Consider the following 12,873-nt stretch of genomic DNA (forward strand, 5'->3'; position numbering starts at 1 on the left):
ATATTCAGAAAATTAGCTATCATATTAAAAAATGTTTAATGGTATGCTTAGAAACACATTTTGCATCGATTCTCTTAAGCACACTCTTCTGTTTCAGCTAGCAATGAAGCAGCTTCTGACCAAGATAAACCAATCTCTATTGCTTTACTTTTTTGTCTGTAGTGTTTCCATAAGTATGCCTGTTAAACGTTTTCTTGACATAGTAATAATCTTATTCTTGCTCATATTACCTATGTCTGTTCCATCATCTGGCAAGGGGTTAAGAATGCAATTTTATTCATTGTTTAAGAAAATTAATAATGATCCCTTGATAAGGAAGATAACGTTATTTTTCTGTTATACCAGTTCCCCCTGAGGGGTAATGCCAATTAAGTTTATGAACTATACTCCTGCCGTACGGGTGTAGGTTTGGAATGGGAGAGATCTACATACACAAGCCGATTCGCAAAGCCATTTGCATAAATGCAGGACTGTATTCTAAGTGTACACAAAGCCCCCTTTCAAAACCTACTTGCAACAGAATCCACATACCCACCTACAAAAGTGGAAGTCTGGCTCAAGTCGCAGTCGAACCAAGTTGTTTTACTGGCCGGCCAGGCTCAAAGTTACACCCTGTTCAGAACAGTCCAAGAAGTCTTTCCTGGCAGTGCCAACATATATTCAAAACATAGGGAGATAATTTTATATGTTTCATATTATTATTTATTTTTGTGCTTTATATAAAGAGAAATTGATTAATAGTTACCAGTGTGTTCCAGGTTTTACCATTCGTAAAGGGGCTCTTTCTAAATATTTTGTCTCTAAATTAAAATACTTTCCATAGAATATATTTTTTTTATAGTTCAGTGCAACAATCTTGTTCTTTCTATAGTAAATGTATTTTACAAATTTAATGTCTAAATTTAGGATTTTAGAACATTCCTTCTTAATTTTTCTCATACTATCCCCGGTAGTTCAGGGCAATAATTACAATAAGTCTGCGGTATTGCCATACACTTAAGAGAAAATACGTTATCATACAAGTAATTAATACAGGAAGCGTGAACACAAAGTGATCCAAAATTATAGGAAAAGAGAGGTATACAATATATACCCTGGCATTTGTTTATAGCAAACCTGGGTTAATTCTTATAAGATTCCTGTTTTGGGGCTGTCCCAATATGGAAATTTGCTTTTTAATGGGCACACCGGTGCAGGGTTCACCCTTATCTTCTCCACTGGTCCAAAGACCAACAAAATAGAGATTGGCACTGAAGCTGAAATTCAAAATTACAAGTTTATTCACTCATTGGTGGGACTACGTCCATACAACAAACCCAAGTGTTCCAGAGGGTAGTCCATTGAAGTCAAAGAAAGCATGCCTTATATACAGCTTTTTCTGCACTGGTAAGCATGTGGATACAAATAGAAGGTGCAGGCCTACACCGGAATAGTTACCGAAAAACTTGGGCAGATGGGAAATCACTTAGTCAGCTAAGTGGGAGGGGGAGCAGGAGTGCTTATTGCAGCACTAAGAGATTGACCGTTGAGTCTGAGACCAGGTGTTCTGGCAGCTACAAACTCTTTAGCATGCATATTGCTTTTAGCTGAGTCAGGAAGTAAACTAAAATAGACAGCACAGGCAGGAAAAAACGAGCAGCAGAGGATGGGAGAATTACAAAGCCAACAAAATGGATGCCACAACCAAGATATTTTTAGCTTATGCTAACAGAAATGATTCCAGATTTTCACACCAAGTCATTGTAAACCAAGACCAGTGTAGATGGTTGGTGCTTTGGGTGTGTGGACGGTGAACTGGACGCAGTGGTGGTCAGTCCATGAAGGATGCATTGTGTCCATTAATTTCTGGAAGACTGGCTGTCAGACAGAGACCAGTCTTGTTCACAGTAACTATTCGGGTAATCTACTGAGCACTCCCTTCCTTGATCAAGAAGAATGTGGAACTGGAGCAAACTGGAATGGTTTGAGTCCCACTCTTACATTGATTTTCCAGTTAGAGAATATTTAGCCACTGTCCAAAGTCCAGGAACAGTTTGAGGTTGTTCCTTTTCGAATTTCATGTGCTGACTGTATTGATCTACAAGAGGTGAACCCCCATCATACATGCTGCAAGGGGATCGTGAGTATTTTGACATTGGCATGGAGGTATGCTATCGACCACAACAGTGATACTGACACACATGATTAGGGTACTGGCATTGACTTGCAAAGTCGATTGGGAATACAGATGCAATCGGGTTTCTGGGTTTGATTGTTTCTTTTTTTGACGTGAGTATCTCCTTTCACAAAAGCTTTGTAAATGTGTACCAATTTCTCGCTATTTTATATAATGCTGCTACATACACCGACAAAAGTTGTGTTTCAGCTCCTGCAGCCACATGGCACTGAGACCAACTCAAAAAGGCAATTCCTTAATAAGGAAAATTGGCCCTGTGTCACTAATGGACATAGAATGTTTCATAGCCACTAAGATTTTAGCTAAGAGACTGAACAAATGTATGAAGTTAGTAAATAATGGGCAGTAATTAATCACTGAAGCAATTTGGTTGATACCTCGATTGGATAGAAATTTGAAAGTAAATTATGAAATGCTTCAAGTGTGCAAGACAAACCGTAGTTGATTAGTATCGCAGTGATACATGTCATTCCGTAAACCCACAGCTAATTTAATTAAATGAAAATGAGTTTGGTGGAGGAATCTCAGGAGTGCCAAATCCTTTTCTACTTACATAGCCCACCATGAGTTATCGCTTGCATATTTCACAGACCGCATCAGCCTAGCAATTTTGACTTTTTGGGTTGTAATTTGATTGAAGGAGCAGACTATCGAAAAAAAGAGTATCAGAGAAAAATGTATGTATATTTTAGGCAGAAAGCAACATTATATGGCTTGCTTACGTTCATAAAACCTTTCATTAGGTAATCTAAGAGGGTATTTGTGCATCTGATACGTTATGGCTAGAATTGTCCAAACGTAAGGTGATGGCATATGTCCCTATCAGATCTATCATAGTCCCCAATATTACTCCCTATTGGTGAAAAATTTACATTAATGACATTCAGTAACTTATTTCATGATGGGGTATTTTCTTCTGTGAATACCAATAAATTATGAGAGATTCCTTTGATAGCCTGCTACTACTCCTGCGATGGACAATCTTTGGACATAATAATGCACTTTAGTTTTTTTTACCTATCTGTGCTAAGCTTATGGATTTTATATTTAATCTGTTTTTTAAAGACCTTTGTTTACAATTTGTAGATAAATCTTTGGGTGAACCTTTGATTAAGTTAATCTATCTGAAATCAAAATTACTTCCTTAAAGGCATACTAACAGCATATATTACCAAAACAGCATACTTTGGGATAGAGTAGGCAGCTATAAGACATAGGCTACTTGCGCTATAAGCTGAGAAAACTTCAATTGCTTTTTGGGGAACTTCACCCTTTGGTGTGGATAGAACGAACTTCTTATCAATGTCAAAGGCTTTATATCCTTAATCTATAACAACAATTTGTGTCCATTCTAACATTCCTCCATATTTTAAAGTAAGAATGCCCCCTCTGGCTCTTTCTTGCATTCAAGACAGTCTCAATTAGCAAAAGGAACTCTGCTGATGTTAAAATAATAACATTTGGGAAATTAAAAGTCCGTTTTTAAGTTTATGCTGATGCCACAGTGCTCCATGTACATAACCTGAAACCATTCATTCAGAGAGCCTTATCATAAGTGGCCAAGTCAACATAAGAAATGATCTATTTATTTGTTATCTACATATAAATATAAGAATATGTATAGAATTCGGTCTTCAAAATGTCCATTGCACTTCGGACATGGTTACTCCTGAAGGAATCCAATGGCGTCCTTCCAATAGACATTGCTTAGGCAGCTGTTCTAGCAACAATATTCAATCTGTCATTAATTTTAGTATGGAGAAAACAATTACAAAAATTAAATAACTAATTGAAAAATGGTTCCCTCTTCACTTTGCCCGGTGGGGAATGATTGATTCAATGAACTTGATGGTTGCATCTCAAAGTTTGCTTTTATTTAGCATGCGTAATGTGTACTTCCAAGATCCTTCTTCAACCGGTAATAAAGACAATATCATTTCAATTCATTTCATACATTTCAGAAACATATTGAAAGTTAATAAAAACAATTTCAATACATTTCATATGTTTCAAAGCCTATCAAAAATAGAAATAGAGGCCCATGGATACGGATATATACTCACAGCTTTGAATTTAGAGTCTTATGTTAAGCCAAGACTCGATCTTTACTTAAAAACTCTGTGAGTTTTCATGCAAATTTAGCTACTCTAGCCAGTTCCATGGGGTTCTCTATATTAAAAAGGAGCTTCAATGCATCCGTGCACATACGGAGGCCGTATTTTAAAAGCAAGGGTTTCAATAAAGAGCGACGTGTGAAACTCAGTTCAGGCAGCGGCGCAACACGCTTGAGGGGGGCCACCCTGCAGGGTACGTGGAGGGGCTCCCTTCAGTTTCAATCTGGAGCTCTCCGGCCAAAGTGCAGTGCTGAGGGGGGCCCCCTGGAAATCGCACCTCCAAATCTCGAGCATTTGCTTTTCTTGTCTGCCCCGTGACCCCGCGATCAGAAGCTTTTCCTGTGCTTGTCCACAAGCCCCACCCTCTTCACAGGAGCAGCCGGATGCAGCCCTCATTTGCATTCACTCATTGTCTGTTTCCGTTTTCTCTTGTTTCCTCAGTCTCATCTGGGATTTTTTTCTTAACACTTGTGATTTATCTGAGGACTTCTGAGCTAAGATATCGGGGCAGCACCACGGGTGTTCGTGTACTGATATTGCGTGCTTTCTGGAGACTCGTGGGTAAGGTTACCAGATGACGCAGTGTCATTCCGTCGTGTTTCAGTCTTAAGCATTCCTCCAAACCCAGTGCATTCTGGGAGCTGTAGTTTTGGTCCGCCTCAATTGTCAACTTGGGGTCATCTACACACTTTTTTAGCGTTGTTGTCGGGAGAGGCTGACATAGCTCAAGAGCGGTAGTCACTACCTGCAGTCCGAAATCCGTCTGATGGTGGAATGTATATGGCAGCTGATAGGAGTGCATTACACCGAGAAGTCACTTCAGACTTCAGCTTGCATGACCCTCACGCACCATGTACAAGAGTTGCCTAGCTGTAACATGCAAAGTTGCTGTGTGATTCCAAGTGCGGATTGAAGCCAGGCCTGGACAGGTCCAACACTACACTATTGACATTCGTAGTCACTCTGTTCATCGCTGTGTGGAGGATCTTCGCTCTGTGCACTCCAGTTGATCTCCACATTTCGTTAGGGAGCAGGCACTCGTCTCCAGTGTTTGTAGGTCCTCATAGTATCACATTGGCCTGCCCGAGCCGCCTGCCTCCGAGAGCTTCACTTCAAAGGGCTCCCCCGCCCCCGCCCCCTGCTTCTCACTTTTCACGGACGCCAGGCCGTGTCTTGCATTCTCCCCCCCCCCCCCACAGCAATGCCAAGAGCTTGTTACATTCCTGTTGACAGCTGGGTCTGGACCTTTGACCCCAGAGTGAGTTGAATGATAAGGAGAGGAGAGACACCACATCCCCCACTGTCCTGCCGTTATGCAAAGAGCGGTCACTAAATTGTATTTTCCAGTCCCGTGCATTACTTCACCGCTGTATCTAGATTTAAAAGGTTTGCTTGTCTTCTAAGCGTCACAAATAAAAATGCATCTGGTCCACTCAAGTTTCCAGTTGGAGGTCACAAAGTTGGAAATAATTTTAAAATGGCAGTTAAAATGCAAACCACATCTTCCTCTGCAGCACAGACAGCTTTCTTTCTGGCTCCTCTTACATCACCTACTGCGCTCTGAAGCTAAAACATTGTGTTTCTCATGCCAGACTACTTTTGCGCATAATCTTTGCTTGTCTTATGCTCCCATCACGCAACACAAATGAAGAGCCGTTTTAAGGCACTACATCCCCCACTCAATCCATCCATCCATCCCCCCACTCCATCCATCCCCCCCACTCCATCCATCCTTCCCCCCACTCCATCCATCCATCCCCCCACTCCATCCATCACACTCCATCCATCCATCCCCACTCCATCCATCCACCCCCCCACTCCATCCATCCATCCCCCCACTCCATCCATCCCCCCACTCCATCCATCCACCCCCCACTCCATCCATCCATCCATCCATCCCCCCACTCCATCCATCCATCCACCCCCCCACTCCATCATCCATCCACCCCCCCACTCCATCATCCATCCATCCCCCCACTCCATCCATCCCCCACTCCATCCATCCCCCCACTCCATCCATCCATCCATCCATCTCACTCCATCCATCCATCCCCTCCATCCATCCACCCCCACTCCATCCATCCATCCCCCCACTCCATCCATCCATCCCCTCCATCCATCCCCCCACTCCTTCCATCCATCCATCTCACTCCATCCATCCATCCCCCCACTCCATCCATCCATCCATCCCCCCACTCCATCCATCCCCTCCATCCATCCCCCAACTCCATCCATCCATCCATCCCCCCACTCCATACATCCATCCACCCCCCACTCCATCCATCCCACTCCATCCATCCATCCCCCACTCCATCCATCCATCCCACTCCATCCATCCCCTCCATCCATCCCCCTACTCCATCCATCCATCTCCCCACTCCATCCATCCCCCCACTCCATCCATCCATCCATCCCCCCACTCCATCCATCCATCCATCCATCCATCCCCCCACTCCATCCATCCCACTCCATCCATCTGTCCCACTCCATCCATCCATCCCCCCACTCCATCCATCCATCCATCCCCCCACTCCATCCATCCATCCATCCATCCCCCCACTCCATCCATCCCTCCATCCCACTCCATCCATCCCCCTCACTCATTCCATCCATCCCCTCACTCCATCCATCCCCCCACTCCATCCATCCATCCCGCACTCCACCCATCCATCCATTCCCCCACTCCATCCATCCCTCCGACTCCATCCATCCCTCCGACTCCATCCATCCCTCACCGCCCCACACTTCATCCCTCCCCACACTCCATCCCTCCCCGCCCCATACTCCATCCCTCCCCCACCCCACACTCCATCCCTCCCCGCCCCACACTCCATTCCTCGCCCACACTCCATCCCTCGCCCACACTCCATCCCTCGCCCACACTCCATCCCTCGCCCTCTTGCCCTGCCTCTATCTCTCACCCTGCCTCTATCTCTCACCCTCCCTCTATCTATCTATCGCCCTCACTATCCATCGCATCACCACAGCATCACTCAGGGGCACCACATCACTATGCGCTACCACAGCATCACTGAACGCCACAGCATCACTCGTCGCCACCACAACATCATTCAGAGCCACCACAGCATCAATCTGTGCAACCATTCAACAACAACTAATTCAAATATGTTCTCTCAATGTTTCAAACTTTATTACAAATGTCACAAAAAAAGTTAATATTTCACTTCTGTTCTTGTATTTTCATCACAATAAAATACACTAAACATAATCTTCCAAAAAGTTATTTGCAAAAGTTTAAGCTATTGCCATTATAAATTACAATAACTTTTATTTAAGTATTCATTATTGAAAAAAATACAACCCATTGTTATTTTTAATATTAATACATCTAAGTCATGTAAATACAAAACATATTGCATTACAAATGCTATAGGTGTCACATTTGCAAAAGTTACCACTATTGGCATTGTAAATGACAAAGTTATTAATTTCGCTATTTTCAAAACAAAAACATAAATAAAAAATTAGTCATTTACAATATTAATACCTCTAACTTTACTAATGTGAGACCTATTGCATTGCAAATGCTTGTTTAACTCTGGGGTTCTTTCGAACGCGCACCAGTCGATTGCAAGGCATTAAAACACCATCATGTAGGAAATATGTGCATATCCACAAACAGGTAATGACATTTTTAGGATCACCATTTTCACTAATCCAATTCTGCCTGTTACTGAGAGGGAGTTTAGTCCTGGGCTCTATGCGATTTGCCATCTCTGTAATGGGTCTGTCCTTGTTCTCATAGTTTATATTAATCCCCAGACATTAGACTGAGGGTCGCTCCACAGCAGCTGGTATTCTTGTACTGCTGGGTTGGTATTTCTTGTTTGTGGATAGATAGAATGTGCACCAGTTTATTGTGAGGCCAGAGTATTGTCCAAAGTTTAGAGCCTCCGTTATAATCAGGGGCCGATTGTCTCCTAGACTTTTTTACAAAGAGCACCATGGCATCTGCGTATAGGGGGAGCAGTATTCTATGCTCCAGAAAAGTCCCTTTTGTGAATGGTGTTGTCATAAGAGGCAGGCGAACGGCTTTATACCTATGGCACATTTTACCTGTGGGTGTTAAGCCTAACCTGACAGCTGACCACCATATGGGAATTCTGAAGCATTTACCCATCCACCTACCTACATCACAGCGATTTATGAAACAAAATAAGCCTCATCCGATTACCACCCCACCCACTGAGACTCCGATATCGCCACCACCCACGGACCACTCCAGCCTCGGACAGACTGAGACTCACTTTGGGGCTAAGGCCTGGCCTGCAGCTCCAGAGGCAAGCGCGAGGGCAAGGCTAGCCAAGCAGAGGCTAGTAATAATTTAAATTATGGCTGGTGACGCCGGACGGTCCTTCTCAGTCTGTGGCTGGGTCCTGGGATGCCTCACCTCACAGTCACGGCACGCGCACTTTTAATTGTGCTCTGCAATACGCATGACAAATTCAATGGCATCAGCCCCACTCTGAACGCACAGAGGCGGAGACAACTGCGCGCCGCGCACCCATCATTTAATTAATGCAGAGAGCCTAAAAGGCCCGTCCGGGACCGCGCGTGCGTAGTTGAACGTGCGCACCATTTAATTAATAATGAAGAGCCTCTGAGGCCCTGCCGGGGCCCCTGCTTGAGCACCATTTAATTTATTAAGAGGCTGGACGTGTGCACCATCAGGATGAAGAGGCTTGCTCCTTGCTGAGTGAGGGCCCACCCCCTGCAACGCGGGGGCTGTGGGGGCCTGTGTTACTCCCCTGAGTTCAGGGCAAATGCAGAGTAGATGGACCAAGGACTCCTCAGACTGATGGCAGAGTCTGCAGGAGGTGACCACCTCTAGTGATTTCCAGCGAGTATTAATGTATTTTATTGGCATGACCATGAGTCTGACTGAAAGGATTTGCTTTAATATTGGTTTATTCAGAGCTGAGTAAAGGTAAGGCTGTCTCAGTGTGTCCTTATAAGAACTGACTAGTGTCCTAATATTGCTGCTGGAGGACTCTATAGTCGCTATGTCGTCCCACTTTTATAATGTTCTTACTTGTTTCCTTAAATGTTTTTAAGTGTGCCCGGTTGATCAATAAAGTGGCCCCAATCAAACAAATCGAGGTGCAACTCCGTCAGGGCGGTTGATAAAGCGGGGGGGTGCGTGTCCCTCGATAATAACGGATAACCGCGGCCTAATATTCATAAGATTGTTTGCTTAATCCAAATTTCAGACTTACTAGCATATTTAAGACGTAGGCCGGTATCTGAAAAATCAGTTTGAAGGTGCGGCAGTTGGCAGACTCCATGATATTGGTTAGGGCCCGGGAAATACAAATTGCGCGTAGGAGATTGTTTGGAATTAACTTGGCTCTTATGACCTTTCGAATAGGCTAGGTTGATGCATTGCATAGTTTTGAATTAAGTTTGCAAAGGGCGTACGTCACTGCCTTGGCTTTCGCTTCTATAGAAGCAATGTGAGCTGTCGGCTTGCCATTGCTCATGATCCATGCCCCCAGATAGTTATATTTAGTTGTTGTTAATATTTTCAGGTTGCCCATTTTCCATAGATGTTTAGGTTTGTTGTGGTACTTTCCAAAGTTAACTACCTTTGTTTTGCTGGTATTTGCTGTCAATTCATTTTCTTCATTGTAAATGCTGAGTGCGTCCAAGGCTCTTTGCAGGCCCATTTTTGTGTGGTCCATTAAGACCATGTCGTCTGCGTATTGCATTAGGAATAGTCTGGTCGACACAATTCTGGGTGCTAACAAGTTGTCTTTTGATACTGTTTTGCAGAGGCCTGCAGTATATAAATTCAAAATTAGCGGAGCCAATACGCAGCCTTGTTTCAGGCCTCGGTTCGTATATATCTTCTTTGTAGCTCTGTTCCCGGTGAAATTGACACGCACCCATGTTCTGGTATAGAGAGCTGTAATGGCGTACAGCAGCCTGTTAGGAATCCCCCAGTTTTGTAGTTTTCGCCAAAGAAGATTTCTGTTAGCACAGTCAAACGACGCTGAGTAATCACAAAGCAGGCAAAGAATGGACTGATCTACCAGATAGACTAGGGCTAGAATGTTATCCAGTGTTGATGCTCCTGTCCTAAAGCTGGATTGATAAACTAGTAGTATTCCATTCTCTTTAGCCCAGCTTTGTAGATTTTGTAGAAGAAAGCTTGCATATGCCCTTGCCTCAATGTCCAGGAGGGATATCATTCGGTAGATAGTTGGATCTCCGGTTTCACCTTTTTTTATGTATTGAATGAAGCAGGGATCCTTTCCAGGCTTCAGGGACCGTTGAGTTTGTCATGCAAAACTTGTATAATGGGGTCAGGATTGTTGCCCAGAATACAGTGTCCTCTTTAAACGCAATTATACACGTCCGGGAGTTCACTTGCTTCCTCCGTATTTATTTGGTTTACCCAGGTTTTAGTGTTAATGGCTTTATGCGGACTAATACTCCTAGATGATCATTGGTGGTCTGCAGGGAGGTTATGGGAGGGGTCGCAGTAGAGTGTTTTCCCTTGTTTTACCCATGTGAGCCCTGGGACTCCATTTCGCCTTTCATGACCATGTCCAGACAGCCTGTTGATGTATAACCAGAAATCTGCTTGGGGTTAGGAGAGTGTCGATGTGCAGCCATTGGGAGTCTTTTTGTTGCCTTTTGAAATTCCAAATATTTCTCCTGTGCGTGTCCTTGGCTGTCAGCCATATTTGGTGAGCGGTTTCGTTCCTCGCTCACTTGTAATTGCCGTTGGCTAGCCTCCATGTTGTTTTACTTAGTTGGATTATTTTGCACCGTGTGTTGGGTTGGCAGCATACCCTTGCTTTGGGTTCAGGCTGAATCATTAATTTTGTACCTACCAATAGGCGGTGCAATTCTGGAACCAGTTTTGACCATTTCGCTAGTATATTACCTTCAGCGTAGTCACTGTTGAGTGAACGCAATTGTCTTTCATAGCTGACAGGCCAGATGTGTAGATTTTATTCCATTTCAGTCGGCTTGGGAGCGTGTGGATTTCCTCCCCATTGGGTGCACCCAGAGGTGTAATGTACCTAAAAGTGTCCGTTTGCAGTGATATTACGGTAAGCAGTGGAAGGTGGTCACTGGTTAATTGTACTGGCTTTTGAAAGTCCACCACTTGTTCGTGGAGGCAATGGCTCAAGAAAATATAGTCTGTGGTCGGTTTGGGTTTTCTCTGGCGGCTTGTGGCATGTTGTGATTTACTAGTCGTGCCTTTTGTACGGACCTCAGACTGTGGGTGTTTAGAAATCTATTGAGAACGTTGCCTGTGCGGCCCCTGGTGCAAGAGGCATCTGTTTCCACAACCAGATTATGTGGGTTATAGTTGTCATCCATTGTTATCCTGCAGTTTGAATAATTGCAGAGCAGTGCTTCCAGTGTGTTGACAAGTTCTCTCATCTTGCCATGTCTCGAACTGTCTTTGCAATTGAAGTAGATGTTCAAGAATAAGATTTTATAGGAGATCCATTCAGTTTCAGGTCTTGCAAATATAGTACTTGGACCATGTCCAAGCTTAATGGCGATTTAACCGAAGTCATGGAGATACCCAAGTTTACGTATATGGATAAGACCCCCTGATAGCTTTCCAAATACATTGTATTTCTTTGAAGGATGCTGGAATTCCTCAAATCCTGGTATGGCCAGGGGTGCAAGTAAGCAGGTTTGCTTGAAACACATCAGGACCCTCTTCTGTAAGAATTCAAGGGCATCCCTACTCTGTGGCGTGGTTTTCAGCCCAAACACGTTCCATGAGATTATTTTGATAGTATTATTTGGTCCACTTGCAAGGCGATTGAGTCTTTTTGAGCTAGAGGCAGTTTGATTGCTCCCCTGGCAGGGTTATTACTGCTCCGTCCTGATTGTGTACTTCGTTCCTTTCCCATTTTCTGTGCATTTGCGCACAGTGGCTGTTGAAGTAGACGAGAAATTTATTTGCAAGTCTGAGAATGATATAGGATGGGTGGCTTCAGAAGTGCCTCTTAGAATGGACTTTCGCTGTGTCTGTATTTGCCTGCTACTGTATGTGCCTGCTAGCATGTGTGGGTATTTTTCCTCTTCAGGTTTATATACGTTGATCCCCTATTTTGCGAATTGAGGCTTTTCTGTCCTAATCTTTTGGGCTGTCGTACTGATTTTCCATGTTGTTATTGTCGATTCTCTTGTTGTGTTGGTGTTCAGGGCCTTGAATTGTACTTGGGTTAGGTCTTCAGTTGTAAGGGGAGACAGCGCAGGAATGTAATAGAGGCTTTGTAAAATGTTAGCCCTATTTAATATGTCTGAGCCTCCTCAGGATGTATATTCGGGCGTGAGCACTATGATGGTGTTTTCCGATTCCCTTTGAGCGCGATCGCTTGGCCTTATGATTCCTGGATTTATTTCCAGGCAAGGGCTATTTGTTATGTTTGCTCTATTGTCTTTTTGGGCTGCTGTATTTTCGCGTGCCCCTGTTCTGTTTGGCAGATTGGGATGCAATCTTGTATTATCCATTTTGGATGGGGGCTTGACGCCAAGTCAAGTCAAATATACTTTTATTTTATTTCGTTAAAAATCATAAAAGGGTGA

The 12,873-nt window shown here is 43.8% G+C and overlaps 1 protein-coding gene across 1 annotated transcript in view; it reads left to right on the top strand.

Annotated features, from left to right (window-relative positions):
- The window catches only part of LOC144784810 (intraflagellar transport protein 70A), a 177,270-nt gene that overhangs the window by 48,233 nt on the left and 116,164 nt on the right, over nucleotides 1-12,873 (top strand). The gene's annotated exons all lie outside the window — the stretch shown is intronic.

Source organism: Lissotriton helveticus, chromosome 10 (assembly GCF_964261635.1).
Source record: "Lissotriton helveticus chromosome 10, aLisHel1.1, whole genome shotgun sequence".
Lineage (NCBI taxonomy): Eukaryota > Metazoa > Chordata > Amphibia > Caudata > Salamandridae > Lissotriton > Lissotriton helveticus.